The 19,537-nt window shown below is 37.7% G+C and overlaps 1 protein-coding gene across 8 annotated transcripts in view; it reads right to left on the reverse strand.

Moving 5' to 3' along the window:
* Positions 1-19,537, reverse strand: part of LOC142436679 (thyrotropin-releasing hormone-degrading ectoenzyme-like) — a 508,970-nt gene that overhangs the window by 260,499 nt on the left and 228,934 nt on the right. For 7 of the 8 annotated variants that reach the window (XR_012782058.1, XM_075540180.1, XM_075540179.1 and 4 more), the window contains exon 3: positions 12,225-12,290. The exons of the other annotated variant lie outside the window; for it this stretch is intronic. The gene's annotated coding sequence lies outside the window, so the exon portion shown is untranslated. The remainder of the gene's footprint in view (positions 1-12,224; positions 12,291-19,537) is intronic. 8 annotated transcript variants of the gene reach the window in all.

Genomic DNA, 19,537 nt, shown 5'->3' on the forward strand with positions numbered 1-19,537 from the left:
TTCCAGCCACCATAAAACAGCAAGGTGCCATTTAAGAACAAAGCTATTTAAATATGCAGAACAATCGCTGAAAAGTACTTTATTGTTGATATGTCATTCTGATTCTGTGGGTTTTTTTTAATGTGTGTTTATGCCAAAAGTTATCTCCCTAAGTAGTTTGATTGGCTATAGGAGGATCCAGATATTTCTCCAGGAGCAAAATGCAATTTTGCACGTTTAAAAATTTCATCATTCTACTTAATGAGTATTTTAAAACTCATACTTTCATGATAAGCTACTCAGTATGGCAGACGATTTTCACTCAAAATAAACTGTAAGTCCATGAAGATTTTTAGTCGTCTATTCATTTGATTTTTAATTAAAGACAGCGAAACATTCTTATACCAGGTTTGTTTTTATATGTATTTTATGTATTAATTATAGATCAGACTCCAACATGCAGGCACACCAGCAGAAAGGCAGTTATTTCTATTTTGGGATGTGTACTGTGTTCCAGAACAACCTGACAGGGTCCTACACCTGTAAGTGAAATAGTGTGAAAGTAATAGTCTGTTGGGGTGCTCTGGAGTACTAAAATAGCCCTACTTCTCACTTTCATTGCGAGAGTGAAATATTACTCAGACATAAAATGTATCTATTGGTAAAACTGAAGCTTGGGAACTGCCTTTGCTGAATGCCCTGGTAAAGGACTTAGACCACTACAAGCTTACCAAACAGACATATTTGGTCTTGGCTGGCAAAATGCACTATTTCCTAGGAAACAAGAGGGCACTGACGTTAAGTCACGTCTATGACCATCACCGCCCCCACCCTACTCTTGCTCAGCACCCAGTGCAGGAGACTACAGGAAACGAAAATGCATTTTAATTGAGAGATATTGGATGTGCACAGCAAGGAAATCCTTGGTAAGATAAATATATATGGTGGCACAAATATAACAATTGTGAGTTTATCTCAGGACTAAGCAGTGTGGTGTTTGTTTGTTTGTCAGTTTCACAAAGACTCACTACGAGTCAAATTCAACTCAATGACAACACACTCAGAAGAACTGGGTAAGGAATTTGGCCCTTACCAGTCATCTGATAATATTAATGTATACCTTACAAGCATGTGCTCAGAAAACAGTATAAATCTTTAGAAAAATATACATGATGCAAAAAAGATCAGGATACATTAGAAACTTTATGAGCAAGCTCAAAAAAATACTATCTGGGTTGAACCTCTCTCTGTTCAACTTTACTTCCAAGAGAAGTCAAAATGTTCCAGAGGGCCAATGAAAGGAAATTATACGAATTAACCTAAAGGAGAAAAATGCTTGGATAAAAAAAAATCACATCAATGTCAATGAGGGGAAGGGCAGAGTTGAGACCCAAAGCCCGTCTGTAGACAATTGGACTTCCCCTCACAGAAGGGTCACGAGGAAGAGATGAGCCAGTCAGTGTGCACATACTTTTTCTCTAGTTCTTTAATGCTTCCTCCGTGACCCCCACTCCCCACTATTATGACCCCAATTCTACCTTACAAATCTGGCTAGACCAGAGCATGTACACTGGTACAGATAGGAGCTTGCAACACAGGGAAATCAGGACAGCTAACCCCCTCAGGACCAATAATGAGAGTAGTGATACCAGGAAGGCAAGGGGAAGGTGGGGGAGAAAGGGGGAACCGATCACAATGGTCAACATATAACCCTCTCCCAGGGGGACAGACAACAAACAGAAAAGCAGGTGAAAGGAGATTGGTGTAAGACCTGAAAAAAAATGACAAATTATCAAAGGTTCATGAGGTAGGGCGCGTGGGAGAGGGAGGGAGGAAAATGAGCTGTTACCAAGGGCTCAAGTAGAAAGATAATGTTTTGAAAATGATGAAGGTAACTTATGTACTAATGTGCTTGACACAATGGATGCATGTGTGGATTGTGATAAGAGTTGTAAGAGCCCCCAGTAAAACTATTAAAATAACAACAAATTAAACACAAAAAGCACGGAGGAAAAAGTTGAAGTCGAAACTTTATACCTGAAAAAAACTAATTCCCCTCTGAGTTTAAGAGATTTCCTGAAGTTGTAAGGCCTAGCACATGTAGTTATGCAGCCATTTACTGAGATGCCAGGTTTGCTAGCAGCTAGCCCAGAAAATGGGCATACGACATTCATTCTCGCCATACCTCTATGTACAGACACTGACCTCAAGAGGAGAGGTTTGGAAAGACGTACAGGTAACACTTAAAAATACGCACTATCTCCACTTCTCTCCAATACCTACACATTCCATGACATCAGGACCTACGACTGCCTAGCAATGTAATCGAGACCAGAAGGTTCCGCCCCACATGTTCTAGATTGGTAAGGTTTCCTTGAACATTTTTACATTTATGGGCTTAAGGACACTTCTATAAGGACATTAAATTTCTTATATTCTCAGAGGCAATTTCTTTTCTTCAGTGCTAAAATCATACACACTATACTAGTTTATTATTTGTGTTCGTATTGTTAATGTGTGTGAGATACTTTCTGTCTTCTTTTTCCTTAGATTTCATAGTTCATCTTAATCAATTCTTGGCAAATAGCCACCTCAACTTTTCAGTTCTGTTCTTCAATTATACTAGCTTGGCAAAAAAACAATTCCAGATGAATTCAAGTATTTTTCTTCTCTAAACCCGCACTCGTGCAGCTGAACGTCACTGGAGAAAATCCTGTAATTAAGCAGATTCAGTCTATGATACGTTCATAATCACCCAGCTCAAAGAGGCAGTCAGTAGTTAGTAGGTGTGCCTCTTTATTCTCAGACCTACATGCTGACATTTCACCTCTCATCCTCAGCTTTCCACTACAGACCCTTGCTCAAACAACACTGAAAAAAAGCACAATTAGAAAGGAGCTCCCTCATCTCCCCACTACCAGATTTTCAAGTTTATTGAAAGCATCTTTCTACTATAAAAATTAGTCCCTTCACCACCGCAAGGACCGAGATGCCAGTTTTCTCTTCTTGAGCACTACCAAATTCCTTTTCTTGTTAGTACAACGGGCTCCCATATTGAAGTAGTCAATAAAACAAAAGCTTTCTGTGAGTCCTTATATCCTTTATAGCAAATTACTTCACTTTTCTAATATCCTTCTTTTGCAATTTTTAAAAAGTATGCGCTTATACCCATTCCACTCAACCTAATAAAATTGCAGTCTTCCAAAAGAATACGTTTCCATTTTTCCCCTACTCCACATGTATCTTACATTTAACCTTGCTGCTCGCTTTCTTGTTGTTGAAACGTGTTTCTCTCCAGGCACTGGCGACACTGCACACTTGGTACTCTGCCTGCCTTGGCAGCTGCTCCATTTGGATCTGAGGTGGCCCTCCCTCTTCTCGGAACCCCCAACCGGTACAGTCCTTCCCGGTTGGTCCCAGGCCCTCAGACAGGAAACCGCAGAGGCGTCCTTGACTCTGTTCTCTCCCTCAGCTCCCACACCTCACTCTTCGTCCAATGTACGCCAAGTCCCCGCTAATTGTACCTTCAAAATACATTTTGAATATGTCCCTGCCTCTGCATACCTAATTATGCCATATCCAACCTTTCATCCTCTTTTACCAGATACTTAAATTCCCTTCTAATTTTATTAGCCAGTTACCGTAATGGTAGGCTGATTCTTTCAAGGCCACTGCAATATTTGCAGAAAGATAGAGAACATCCCAGTTTAAAACCCTTTAAGAACACCCCACTATACTTAGGATAAAATCCAATTTTCTCCACAAAGTCTATTTGGATACCCCATGACGGGCTCCTACCCGTACCTCTCCGACCTTGTCTTTTGTCCTTCCAACTTTTCTCAAGCACCTTAGCTTGCTTCCTTTGACATGCTCAATTTTTCTTACCTTTTGCACAAGCTCTTTCCTCTTCCTGATGATCTCCCCTCAGCCCTTTTATATCCCTCAGAACTTTGTGTATCATCCATTTTCTGAAGAAAGATCTTCTAAATACCCGATAAAGTTACCTCCTCTCACTCCCTCGTAGCATTTAACACAGTTAGCACCATATATTTGTCTTTGAATCCTTTATCATATTTTATGATTCATGGAAATGTATACTATACCTGCTCTATACAGCATGCACTAAATACTCACTACTTACCGTAAGTACATAACAAGAATGTATAGAATAAATGATATTTAATGGGTCATAAATATGGGCTGTAGAAATAACTAAGTATAGCTTTTAGTATAGGAAGAAAAACTATAATTTTGTTCTGTTAGCACAAAGTATTAACAGGCAATTTTTATATTTAAATGGTTAGTGTTCTTAAATGTTTTTAAAAATCACAGGTGGAGGCCTTGAGCCAACAAACAGATGGTGGCTATTGGAGATTGCTTACAAATGGAATCATATTGAGGAAAGCAAGTGATGCCACCATTTTTTGTCTTTAAAATATTTATTATGATTTACATGAAAGTTTCCAGAGCAAATTCATTTCTAATCCAGCAATGCATGCATGGGGAGTTCCCTGGCCCGGGGTTACAATTCTCACAAGGTGTCAGCACTTCACACATTCCTGCCTTGGTTTTCCTGTTTTCATTAGCCATGGTTTGCCCCCTTTCTGTTAGTTTACTGGAAACAATTCTGCTTGATTTTGCTTTTAGATAAATACTATCTGTTCAGGTGTATATACTTGATTTTTATGAGGGGCATGTTAGTTTCACCCATGTGTTATTGTTCACACACCAGCTGAAAGGTGGTCTCAGGCTTGGCTTCAGGTCTGAGTTAAAAGAATGTCTGAAGGCCATAGCTTGCAGGACCCACACTCTCTTTGTTCAGCCAAGGTGAAGTTGTGTCTTTCTCAAGACAGACTTAGAAGGTAGAGGAGAGCTAAAGCACGATTACCATTGACCGAAAAGAGGTCTTTCAACACATTCGATCTTACTGTAAGTTTTCAAACACGTGACCAGGAGCAGTATTTACAGATTTCTTTTAAGTCACCAACTTACAAAATGTCATCTTTCATATGATTTTAGATATTTGATATCCCAGGGGAGAAGGATATTTTCAATATAAATGTTAATGTTCAGTATCTGTAGTGCATATGCATTTGTACAAAGTTTTGAAAAGGAGAGTAAAAGCTGCAATTTTAAGTGTATAAAACACAAGGCTAAAATCTTCATAAAAGTATAAATAAAATGAATGTGTTGTTTCTATTAGGTGCCATCAAATCAGTGCCAACCAATAGCGACCCGATTCACATACAATGAAACACTGCCCTGTCCTGGACCGTGCTCACCATTTCGCCTTGGTTTGTACCCAATGTTGCAGCCACTGAGTCAGTGCATCTCCTTGAGGACCTTCCTCTTTCCACCGGCCCTCTACTTTACCAAACATGATGTCAGTTTGTTTGTAAAAAGTATGTAAGGATCTAGGATGAACGCTTGAAGTCCTCATCTCTAAGGAGTACTTTGGGCGTACTTCTTGCAAAACAGACTTTTTAGTCCTTTTGGGAGCCTGTGGAACTTTCAAAAATGTTCTCACCATAATTCAGATGCATCAATTCTTTTTTGGTCTTACTTAAGCAATGTCCAAATTAAAAAAAGGAGAGAAAAGGGTGCATCTTTAATAGTAAAGGCTTTTTGGTTGATTACAAATAATTGTATCCTTACACAGAAACGCATTGCTACTGTATGGATTCCAATACCTAGCGACCGTCGGTGGGCACTGACGCCCTGTCCCGGTCAGTCTCATGGCTGCACTCCCTACAGGGGCAGACGGCCTTTCTTTCTCCTGAGAAGAAACTACGAGGTTTGAACTTTGGACTCTTCAGTTAGCACCGAAATGCTTAAGGCATGGCTCCATCCATATAGCTGCAGAGGTCACAGGAAAGCTTGCAGTTCAGAAGCACATGGTAAGGATTCCGTGTGTAAGCCTTCCAATAAACAAATTCAGTGACAAAAAGTAATCCCTTTTTATTTAGAGATATAAATAGCCATGGCTATTTAAGTTTTAAAAGTATTTGTTACACATGAAACTATTTTCACATCAAGCAATCTTTCAATAAAAATCAAATGTTTTTCTCTTTTACATGTTCATTAATCTTGCCTTTGTAATTTAACTTGTTAATAAATGCTAATTTGGTAAAGTCCAAATGGCTAGAACCAGTTGTGATGAATCGGTTTTGTAAGACTATCATAAGTATCATCACAAACAATGATTACCAAGCGGTAACTCTTTTCCCTATCACATATATAAAACTGTGCCGTATTTTAAATGAAACAGAGAGACATTTGAGCAGAAACTGTCCATGGCCATTCATTTTAGATTAAGTGTGACTGAGTCACCATCTGGACGGCAGCACAAACCATCTCCACAGAAAGGACCTTAACTTTGACACACTGTGTCTGCTCTTCTATTACTATCTGAGTTTTCATTTTCGTGAAAACCCACATGCAGGGAGCAGTCTTTCACAACTGTAAGCCTGCAGGTCTCAAACAAAAGTCCTGCATACACATGCTAACAGACAGCAGCATCTCCCTGGAACACAAGTTACTGAGCATGCTTTGCTGCTAATACTCCCTGTAGCATCGTGCCTGTCATTACTTCAGGCCATCAGAATTTTATGAGCACAAACCAATAATAATGATATTTCATTTTTGCTTTTTATCCACACCTCATTGCCTTACATTGATTTGCATAAGCAATTTTCACCTTGATAATTGGACCCAAACACTGTGTTGTAGGTTACCTTATGGAAAAGAGCAGTTAAATACTAATCAAGAGAAATCTTTCTCTATTCAACCATATTTTAGATGATATTAAATTACTCTCTCTGGTTCAGCAGGAAGGTGACCCACTTTCTGACATAGATTTTAGGGCTTGGGTTTATATCAAGCTTACAATGATCTTTCTTCACAATTTTAATTCCCTCATGTGGACTCATAACAACATGAAGAATGGTACAACCAGGCCCAAATCATTAAAACATTATTGTTTTGTTTGAAAGGAAAAAGCAATAGTATTACATACTAATTATTTTTGTAATAGCTACTGGGCCAATCAATGTTATCTAAGGATCCTATAATTATAGCTTTACTATTTTATTACTGGGCGAAAAACAAGAGAAAATGTAATTAGGGAGATTAAAACAAATATAAATGAAGTTAAAAGGACTCGTGTAATTTTAAAAGTCCAAAGAATCAGCACCTGAATTGGTTACTTTAAAAGTAATCCTGCGAGTTCTTCTAGAACTAGGATCTGAACTAAACGGACTCAAATTAGGAAGAAAGAATGGCACAAAGGCAGTAGATCCCAGTTCGTTTGTCCTGCTTTGTTGATCGTCCCCCATCCCACCCCCACGTTAACCTCATACACTGCTTCCTCTGCGTAACGATGAAGGCGTGTGCATGGAAACCGCACAGACTCTGGCAAATTAGAGATGTAACTATTACCAAAGGATGTTGTTTGATAATATTTGTAATGGATTTGAAGGTTTGAGTTGCAAGAGACATTGCAGAGGGACATGTCCAATCACCAAGAATTTATAGAGAGGCGAAAGAGGAGCACACTTACATTACATTTATAGTTCCAGTTACCCCGGGGAAAGAAAGGAAAACAGCACTGAGCACGGAAACTTGTCCACGCGCGGAAAGGGTAGTAATGAGGTTACGGCACGAGTTTGGGGTATTGTGATCGGTAGAGAACGAATACAGACCTCCCAAAGTGATGCTTCGAGTTTCTCTTCACAGACTGGTCTAGGAAGCTGTTTGATATATGCATAACACAGTCAAAAATGAGGCCTCAAAGGTAGCATTATATGATGCATAACTTGTTCCCGACGTGCAAGGAGACTTTCTAGTTATTGCTAATTCTTTACTGCGTTTTCACTAACTCTATTTAAGTCTCCATTGGGAACACAGCCTGCAGTAATTTTTTTTAACAACAATTCTCACTGGACAGACACTTACAGTGAGGAAGACATACAGGTTGGGACGCCATACTGGCTCACTTTCCAGATGGGCTTTTTGTCCCGTGCATATTTGATTTTAAATTAAATGTAATTTAGAAAAACTGCTGCTTAATTCCTTCTCCATATATTTATCATATCCTAGTAGGAGGGGGGTGAAGGGAGTAGACTGAAGAGCCAACAGTTTCGATCGCGTAAACCAGAAGTATAAAATATTAAGTTAATTAAAAACAGAAAACTTTTATAATAGTCAATTCCCCTGTCTTTTTTCGTCAGCGCTTATTTTAGAAGTGTCATAATTAGATAGTTGGAAATTTCAGACATATCATACCAGTACTGATTCACCCTGACACCACCAAGCCAGTCCAGTCCCTCCCCAGAGGGGCCTGGAGATTACAAACCCGGTGGAAACGGGAACATGTTTCTGCAGTAAGTAATACAATGATTAGGGAAGGAACAAAAATAATGGAGCTATCACTAAAGTAACAAAAGAAAATAAAAAAGCTCTGTATCGTAATACAAAAAGCTACATATATAGTACAAATAATAATAAAATCACTAAAGTAAAACAACAACAAAATGGATCGATTACGTTTGTTCAATTGTCTGTCATCAGCTCACCTGTCCCCTTGCTACCTTCTATACCCTGTTGAGCACTGTGCAGGCTGGAGGCCTGGGTGCCACATTTCTCAGAATCCCTTGCTAATTGGCTCCAAGGCAAATGTCTGTCAGGTGAGAAGCAGGCACAAGCTATCGGGAAGGCACTAAGAAAGAAACACTTCCCTTAGTCAAGTGCAGAAGAAGGTACTGCTGGTGGCTTCCAGGTGTACGGCTGGCAACTAAGCAAATGAGTGTTATTTTATAGTGTTTCCTGAATGTTTTGATTTTATGAAGTCTTCCCCATTTTTACTCTTTTATCCCTCCCAACTGTTTTATAAAACCCATATTCTCTATGCTAAATCCCTTTGTGCTTGAAATATTAGAATGATATTGCTATGCTTTGCTACTGCATTATATACCAGCTATGGTTTCCTGAAGCAAACCTTCAAAGATGGGTACTTAAGAAGGTGTCCTGTCAGGTTAAAAAGGAATATCATTGAGATAGAATATCCAGTAAAATTCACCAAGCACTGTTTAGTTTTTCGAAAACATAATTTAAGACAGATAAAGTCTTAACTATGAAAATGTAAATTATCCATAGCAAATCATGAAATGATTTTAGGTAACTAAAATCAAACAAATATATATGTCAAATATTGACAAAAAGAAATAAGTCACTATCAAAACTCTCCATAACAATAAATGCTGGTCTGATGGACTAAAATTAAGGTATTATATGCCCTAGAAGTCAAATGGAGTTAATATTCAGAACCTAAATCAAGCTTCAAGAAGAGCAGTGGCATATTTTTGCCCATCTATTCACATTTCTCCACATCAAATTATGAACACTAGTTTCACATGAAAGTCAAGTTGTCTAACTAGCAAATCAAATTAAATAAAATTTGGATTCAGAGATGATGAAACATGGAAAGGCTCTTAGAGATTATCTAGTTCAACTTTTGAATTGTAAACTTTGGAACCAGAGGATAAGGGAGATTTAGTGTTTTGCAGAAATCCCACCAATATTTTTTAAATAAATAAGACTATCATTTTTGCTCTGTATTCATTTCATTGTGTCATGCTTTCTGAAATATGTTTGCTATTATTTTGGGAAATGCAATCTTAAGAACAATATAGAGAGTGCACATTTGGAAAAATATAAGCAACCTACTTTAAATATATGTATGTTGTTTATAAGTGGTATATTAACTCAACAACAAAAGGATTCAATGTTTCTTCTCTCAAAATTTTACTGTCAAATATTACACGAAACTTCCAGAAAAGAAAAATTTAGGTATATAGAAAATTAACAGAAAATATCATTGTAATGTTTTTCATGTGTGGACCATGAAGACAAAGCTGCAAATACAAAAAATAAAACAACAGAGAATAAATAGAAGAGATAGACAGATAGACCGGCAGGCAGACAGATGGCAGAACAAGCTTGAGCATGCTCGAGTGAGACCAGAAGAGTAGGGAGGTGGAACGAAAAAAAAAAAAGGAAAAAACATACAATTTTAAATTTTATATTGCCTATAACTGTTAACATAATCTAGTGTCTATTTGCAAATGAAAAAATTCTATTTGTCAACAGAAAATAGTCATAGTTATTATGAAAAGAATTCATCGTTTGTCCAGCCGAGGTAAACCCTGACAGCCAGGCTTGGCTGTCTCAACAACATGCAAACCAATACTCCCCTGAGCCCCTTTGGAAAGGAAGCATATTAATATCAACTCTGACCCGTCAGCATCATGACATGAAGTGTCTGTTCAGGAGGTCATCTTCAAAATGTATCCCATACATCTTCATGCTAAGGAGATGATAATTTATCACCACGACATAGAGATCTACTGTACACTAATCCAAACTGCTGGTGATACACTAAATCAGTTTGAGTGATGAGTATAAATAAAGCTGAAAGTGAAGTACTGAAGGATACAAATCTATCTGACCAATGAGATGTCACAATGCAAATAAAATGCAATGTGGACAAACATAGAGCCCCTTACTTGAAAATTAAAGCCAAATCAAGTTTCAGAGGATAAGTAACACATTAAAACAAGTTTTATATCCAAGTTTAATGTAATGAGAATCAGATGAATAGTTTTTTTCAGATATACTTGATCTGAAGTCTATTAAATATACTTCAATATAAAAGGATATATTTAAAATGTACACATTTTGCATACTAAGGAAAATATGACAAAATAAAGCAAAAAAGGTTGCAAAATAATAATCCTTTCCAAATAAAATAACTATGATTATTCAATCTGCTGAGCAAATCTATACAGACAGATGAGAAAAAGAACAAAAACTGTACTCAGAAAATGATTTCACATCAACTAGCTACCAAGAAATCAAATTCAATTTGTATTGCTCTTATACAAGTTTAGATTTTTTCAAGAACTGTCATGCTACAACATCAATGGGGAAAACAAAGAAATGGCGGTAGAGAAGGACATTCCTCTGATATTCTTGGAGGGCGCTCCTCGAGAGGAGGGAGAAATCCAACTATGTGATCAGAACAGACCCTTTCTCCCCAACAAAATAGGTTCCATGGATTCAGCTCTTCTGAAGGTTTCCCTAATGGAAGGAGCTGAGTAAAGTAACTTCCAACCACTGCTGGAACAAATCTGTGAAAATATTTTCTAAGGGAAATTATTCTTCAGGAAATTTATAGTTTTGCTTTGTTGTGCTACGTATAACTAGCCTTGTCAAAACATAGTTAACTCTTGCTTTGTATTTTACCTTTACAAATTGTGGGGGGTAAACATAGAATTATACTACTAAAATATGACCTGATCTCAGATGTAGTTTATTAAAATTTTAAAATGAAAGCTTACTAAGAACAGATAAGATTGATAGCTCTCTCTGTCTTAGCATAATTGTATTTCAGGTGAACATCAATTTACTTTAAAGGACACTTCTAAGTAGCAGAATGCATCATAAATAATTCATCAATCACAGCTGCTAGGAACATGATTTGCTCTAGCAGATTTCAATGGAGTAAAAGTTTTATTTTTCTGTATTTGTATTTACTTTAAAAGCCATTAAGAAGCCTCTTTTTCTAAGAAATTTACTCCTAAATCTCATACTTCCTACTGCAAATACATTTTGATAAAATTGTTTATATTCCTTTAATTTGTACAGCACTGTATTTTCTAATTAAAAAGAAAAATTTAAATGATCATCAGATAAATAACAATCTCTATCTATCTATCTATCTATCTATCTATATATATATATATATATATATATATATATATCAACAGCGGAGCAACAGAAACACAAAATACACGTAGCTGAAAATACTATTAAGATTTTTCTTCACAATATAATTTTCCTAAGGTTATTATCACTTCTTACCTTACATAAACTTATCAGTGGAGAAAAAAGAGAGAAGTAGGCATTCTAAATATTTTATATCAATTATTTGGGCTCTTACAATTTTAATTTAAAATGAAAATTAAACATATTCTCAATCACACAATACTTCAAGCTTATTCTGGTGCTATTGAGAACATGGTATTTATAAGTTTCATTTCTCATATTGAAAGATGATGCTAACCTTATACATCTTAAACTTTTCCATACCATTTAGTAATCTTATATCAGTAATTTCTTAAACTGTAAAACATCTGCATAGCATAAAATAAGAAAAATTTTGAGAGAAAACAAAGCAATTTACTTACTTGCAAACCCCTTTGAAACACTGAATGGCCCATAAAATTAGCCAGCATTCGAATTAAAGCAGCACCCTGTAGAAAACATATTTAAAAAATAAAAGAATTTGAACCTAGTGATATGATTCCAAAATTTTCTGACACCAATAAAACACAGTGTATTCTTGTAATTTATTTTAAAATATGCCTTAAACAAAAGCAAGAACACGTATACCACTTGGAAGAACTTTATTTGTTTTGTAGATCTGAAAGTTTTATGGATGCAATACTGATCGTTGCAGAATAGAAAATTCTTGGAAAGAATATCTCAGAACAATAATAAGCTATAATTTGGGTGAAATAAAAATCATACTGAGCCATCTACAAAGTAAATAAAAATTAGTTCCACTATAAGTTTATAAACTAATAAGGAAGATATGACATTAATAAGCATAATAAAGTATAAATGTAGAGTGACATAGCTACTGAATGCACCCCTGGCTCCATGCGGAATAGAATTGTTGTGGGACTGGAGACTTTGGAATACTGGCTAACAGTTCAAACTCTGCACCAGACTGCTGGCCTCAAACAGTGTGTCTGCCAATTACTGTCCAGGTATCCCTGGGACAACGATCTCAGTGCTCCTCTCATCTCACATTCCTTGTGTGCATATTTCATATGGCTGCTCCCAAGATTAAATTAATTAACAAATGCAAATTGTTTGAACAGAATCTTAAAAATACTAAGCACCATGTGTTAGGAACCCCGATAACTCCATGGTTAAGAGTTCAGCTAGTGATCAAAAGGTCAGTAGTTCAAACCTACTGGCTGCTCCATAGAGCACAGCCCTGCGCTCTGCTCACATCAGTATTGCCCATGGCTGTCAATTCAAACCAATTCAGAGCAACTCTGCAGGCTGGGGCAGAGCTGCCGCACAGGGTTTCCAATGTTAAGAATTTCACGGAAGTAGATTGATGCCTCTTTGCTGCATTAAGCAGCTGGTGAGTTCACACTGCTGATTTTTCAGTTAACATTCAAGCAGCCTAAGAAACCCAATGGGACAAGTCTGCGTTGTTCTCAGAGTCGCTATGAGTAAGAATCCACTGCATGACACGTATAAACAACGTATATGGGTGTTAGTTATTAATATTATATCACCTCACTACATAAGTTTTGTGCTAGATCTTTGAGAAGCAATGTTTACTCAAATACAGATAAAACAATGTAAGTATAACTAATGTGGTTAATATGAATACTTAGCAAGTCAGGGAAAATACTACGGGTGTCTGCCTACTCACATTAAGTATCATTACTATAACAGAACAAAATCTGGACAAAAAGGTAGGCACGTAGTCAACGTGATGTTGCAAGTAATGATGGATGGCTAAAGCCAGATGAACAGAAACCAACAACAGAAACAAAAGTAGAAAGGGAAAATAGTAAATTAGCTACAGCATTCAAATTGCTTTGAGCTAACAATCTTTGTAAATCAAAGAAATACTTGTCCACCAATGTCCATTGCAGTGTTATCCACAATAACCAAAAGATAGAAACAAGGAAAACGGATATGTCCATCAACAGAGAAATAGACAAATACCATGTGATACAGACATTCATTGAGTTGTAACTCATAAAGAAAAAGTCCTGATGTGTGCTATGATATGTATGAAACATGAAAAGACTTGCTATATGGATTACATGAATAAAAAGAATATGTATAAACAAGTTATATAAAATATCAAGGAGATGGGTTAATTAGGAGGCCCAATGTTCATCTGCTACTGTAATACTTTATAAATAAATATACGTGTAGAGCTCTAGTACCCTGTCATTGCATATAAATGTAATTATATATATACATGCCTGTATAGCTATCCAAGTTTTCAAAGCTAGTAAGTGATAGAGCTAGGGACCCAGGAAGTCTGATCTAGTCTAAATATCTACATAGGAAAACACTAAAGACCCGGCTATTGACAGCTAACATTACCTATATGGAGTCATCTAGTAAATAGCAAAAAAATTATTCACCATAACTTTCACACAAAAAAGCAGAGACTAGATAAGTGGATATTAATTCATGCGTTACTTGTAAAGCTTTCTGCTATCAGAAAGCACAAGATCATTGTTTACAATAATTTCATAAAACAACAAATTATTTCAGTTATTTTGAAATGAAATATATATATATATATAAAATGCTGCTCAGGTCACAGGTAATATATAAGAAAATTAGTTTACATATCTTTTATCCCCCCCTGGCCTTTCCTTCCCTCTGTTAAAGAGTCATTTCGTACTGAATAGGCCTTCGGCTCACACAGAGGTAACAAAGAATGTACAAATGGTTAACAGGGCTAGAATTGAAGACAACATTCTTACTGTAGATTTTGGAAACAGCAAATAAATTCATAGAAAACCTCCTAGTTTCCTCAAAATGTATCTTATACTGAACATTTTTCTACCCCAGCAACGAATGGTTACATTCAGCGATTTAACACACATCATTTGAGAAAGATTGTGAAGCAGGGAGGTACAGAGCCATGCGAGTCCTGATATTACGTTACTTTACCGTATGTTTTACACTTTGATAAGAAATGGGAGGCATATTATATTACTTTAGTAGATAAAATGATAAATTGATAAAATACATGAAAAGAACCACCCACATACAGGGCTTCAAATTAAGGTACACCTGCGATATCACTGTAGGCTTGTCTACCTCTTTTAGAGACCATTCATTCAAGCATTAGGTTTAAAATTAAGTAATCACTTTGTCAATACTGCTAGCTGTCAGTTTCTTGTACTGTGGTAGATTGCAGGTTGCTGTACTGCTAGAAGATGGGTCAAATACCAGTAGGATCACCTGAGGTGAGAAGTTTTCAACAGTTTCCAGACTAGGAATAGGCTATAAAGAAGAAATCAGCTCTCAACTTCTAAGGGATTCGCTGTGGAATACCTTATAAATAGTAGCAGAGCATTGTGAGATACACTGAAAACCTTATGATTAGTAGGGGGATATTCACAGATATAGCACAAGATGATGAGCCACTCAAGTTAGAAGTCACTCAAAATATGCCTTGAAGAGCTGCCTTCTCAAAAGTACAGCTGAGCATAATAATGGAGATGGAGTGCAGCCTGCAAGACTAGTAGCTGCTGAAGCGTGACTCACAATGAGGAGCAGAAGCTGCAAATATGTATTAATAACCCTAATATGAGATGTGTGATGTTGTTTGAATCTAGGAAAATTGTGAGTTCTCAGAAATCAAATGGAAAGCAAAAGGATGGATATCCTAGCCATTAGTCACCAGAAATGGTTTAGCATTGACCATTCTGAATCAATCCTACAATTTACCACGTTAAGATGTCAAATTCAAAGGCAATGACATGTATATTGTAAAAAGAGGATTTTTACATCATGACCAAGTGGGATTCATACCAGGGATGATGGGATGGTTCAATATTTGAAAAATAATGCATGTAAAGCACCATGTTAACAAGAAAAAGGATAAGAAGCATGTGATTAAATCAGCTGATTCAGAAAAAGCATTTGATAATATAATATCCAACACCCATTCCTAATAAAAACTTTCAAGAAGACAGAGGGGAAAAGTCTCAATATAGTAAAAGCCATATACAAAAATCCTATAGCCAATACTACACTCAATAGAGAAAAGCTGAAAATATTTCCTCTGAATATGGGAACCTGACAAGGATGTCCTTTATCGCCACTTTTATTCAACACTGTGCTAGACATCCTAGCCTATTAATACCCTAAGACAACAGCGAGAAATAAGGGAGTGCACGTGGCTAAACTAGAAGTGAAACTGTCGCTATTTATAGATAATGTGATTTTATATATTGAGAATCACAAGAGTCCACAATAGGATATTGAAAACAACAGAGCAGTTTAGTGGTATAGCAGGATACAAGATTAACAAGCAGAAATCAATGGGATTCCTATATTCCAGTGGGGGCAACACCAAGAAAGATTTCAGGGCAACAATATCATTCACAGTAGCCGCACAGAACCTGGTTACCTAGCAATAAATCTAATAAAAAAATAAAAGATCTGTATGAAGAAAACTACAGATTACTCCAAAGGACTAAAGGGGATCTACAAAAATGGAAGGATACCCATATTCATGGATTGGAAGACTCAATATTGTGAAAATATCAGTATTACCTAAAGCAATCTACAGATTCAGTGCAATCCCGATCCAAATCCCAGCATCATTCTTCAAAGAAATGGAAAAAAATTATTACCAACTTCATTTGGAGAGGAAAACAGCCCAGGATAAGCTAAGAAGTCCAAAAAAAAAAAAAGAAATTAGGTGGTCTTGAATTCCCTGACCTCAAAACCAGTACCAGCTGTCAAAGCAGTCTGGTACTGGTATAATGACAGAAACACCCACCAAAGATCAGGACAGAAAACACAGAAGTAAAAACATTTGCATACAGGCAACTGATTTTTGACAATGGTCCAAAGGCTTTAATTGGGAAGCTGATACCCTCTTGAATAAACAGTGCTGAAACATTGGCTATGCACCTGCAGAGAATGAAACAAGGCCCATATCTCACCACATGCACAAGGATAAGCTCAAGGTTGATAAAAGACCTGAATGTAAATCCCAAAGCTATCAGGGTCATTCAGGAGACAATTGGAGGCAATTGTAAAGTGCCCTAGGGTAGGGAATATATGGGCTATCAGAGATAACAAACCAATCACAATCCATGGAAGACAAAATAGATGAGTGGGACCTATTAACAATTAAACACTTATGTACATCAAAAGACTTCCTTAAGAGAAGGGGGAAGGGAGACTCCAGATAGGGCAAGATATGACAAAATAACAATCTATAAATTATCAAGGGCTCATGAGGGAGGGGAGAGCAGGGAGGGAGGGGGAAAAAAAGAGGACCTGATGCAAAGGGCTTAAGTGGAGAGCAAATGCTTTGAGAATGATTGGGGCAGGGAATGTATGGATGTGCTTTATACAATTGATGTATGTATATGTATGGATTGTGATAAGAGTTCTATGAGCCCCTAATAAAATGTTAAAAAAAAAACTTCCTTAAAAGAGTAAAGAGAGAGCCCACATACTGGGAAAAGATATTTAGTAATGACGCAACAAACAAATGACTAATTACTAAAATCTACAGTATGTAAAAATCTACAACAATAAAAAAACAACAACTAATGATCCCCTGTGAAGGTGAGCAAGAACCAAGGATGACATTCAAAAGGCTAATAAACACCTGAGGAATGCTCTCGGGTCACTAGCCATCAGATCCCCCAATAAAGTAAGTAAAAACAAACAAACAAATAAAACAAAGCCAAAACAATCATAAGATACCACCTAACACCCAAAACTACTGACCAATTAAAAAAAAAAAAGAACAAAAAGACTTAGAACAACAAATGCTGGAGAGAGTGTGGTGAGATTGGAACTCTGATCCACTGCTGGTGGGCTTGTAGATAAGTACAGCCACTGTCAAGGTGATATGATGACACCTAACACAGATGATTAACAGACAACACATAGCAATAGCAAATACATTCTAGTAATATGTCATTGTGGTAAGGTGTAGACAATGTAACTCATCATAAAAGTGTCTGAATTGTTTCTTTGAAGTAACTTACCATATTCATACCTGCTATTACTTCTGCATCATAATTATGTGATATGATAAACCATAATGAATAAAAACCAATTGTGAAAAAACCAAACAAGTGAAAAATGATATGATCCAGCAATACCATTACTGGGCATATACCCAACGCAAACAAGAAGCAGATTACAACAGACGTTTGGGCCCCCGTTTCCATGGCAGCATAGTTCACTATAGCAAGAATCTGGAAACAGCTAAATTCCTACCAGTAGATGATTGGATAAAGAAACACGGGTATATACAAACAATGGAACCATACACATCCCAAAAAAACAGCTGTGAATCCATGACACACCTTCAGATGTGGAAGGAGCTGGAAGTCAGTCTGCTGAGTGAAATTAGTCTGCACGCATGGACGAGCCTTTTATGAGACCGCGGCTGGAGGAAAAAGCATCAAAGTTCACACTTGTGGGACTCTCATCTATTGGCTGAGGGCCATACAGTCTGGTAGAGAGGCTGACCGGTGCCAACGAACCGTACACCCTCTGTTCTAGATTTCCTAAGGTCACCAGGCTTGAGGCTGCCTCACCTCAGCTGGGATCAACGGGTCAAGAGGGTAGAGATGTCTAATAAGAAGCTGACATGTTCATCTTTGATGAGGTCCCCCTCCCCCCCAGGGCCGGGTAGACAGCCCTATCAGAGAGAGCAGACATACACATGGGAAAACAATGTAAGGGAACAAACAACGCAAGGGAAAGGGAGCAAACATAACCCGGGAACACAAGCCATACCTGTCGGTAGGGAAAGCGAGAGGCCTGACTTCCCGGTGTGGGAAAGAATGAGTGGAAATGCTTTGGGGGACAGTCGGCAGGGTGGGGGGGGGAGGGGGGAAGTGCCTTTGCCAGTATGCACTGGATGGACCACATTGACCAGGGTTCTGAATGCATCTCGGGACCCTGGCCAAGGCCTGAGGTGCACGGGACACTGAATCCTGGATCTTTCAAGTAGATAAAACCATGATAAATGAAGAAAAGATGGAAGTGGTCAAGGATTTCATCTTCCTTAGATCAATGTTCATGGAACTGCTGTCAAGAAGTGAAGAGACATACTACACAGGACAAACTTGCGGCAGAAACCTCTTCAAATGGGGATGAGTAAGAACATCACTTTGAAAATCAAGGGCACCTGACTCCAGTTCTGGTATTTCCAGTGGCCTCATAGGCAGGGGAAGTTCGGCGCTGAGTAAGGAAAGCCAAAGCACGGGGGCACTTGAGAGAGGCTGTGGAAGGTAGCCCGCAGTACCAGAAAAAGGAGGAGGGATCGCTTAGAAGAAGTGCATTGAAAATGTTCCAAAGAAGTGAGGTTGGCAAGACATTTCTAATGGACTTTGATCTTGCTATCAAGAGCTAAGTCCTGGAAGAGGTCACCGTATGCATGGTAGAAAGGCAAAACCAAACAGACGGAAAGACCCTTGCCAACCAGGATGCAGACTGCCTGCAACCATGGGCTCCAACCTCCGAATGGTGGCTGGGCGACGTCCAGGCTGGGGGTAAGTACGATAGACTCTATTCCATGGCGCCTAACACGGACAATAACAGTAATAACCGCCTACCTGATGCTTTACAAATAGCACCCAAAACAGAAACTGCTGCCATCAACATGCTTCACCGGGGAAAAGGTTAAAATCTATCTACAGTAGAACCCGGTACTCGACTGCATCAGTGAGCGACATAATTG

This window comes from Tenrec ecaudatus, unplaced genomic scaffold, assembly GCF_050624435.1.
Source record: "Tenrec ecaudatus isolate mTenEca1 unplaced genomic scaffold, mTenEca1.hap1 Scaffold_540, whole genome shotgun sequence".
In the NCBI taxonomy this organism is placed as follows: Eukaryota; Metazoa; Chordata; class Mammalia; order Afrosoricida; family Tenrecidae; genus Tenrec; species Tenrec ecaudatus.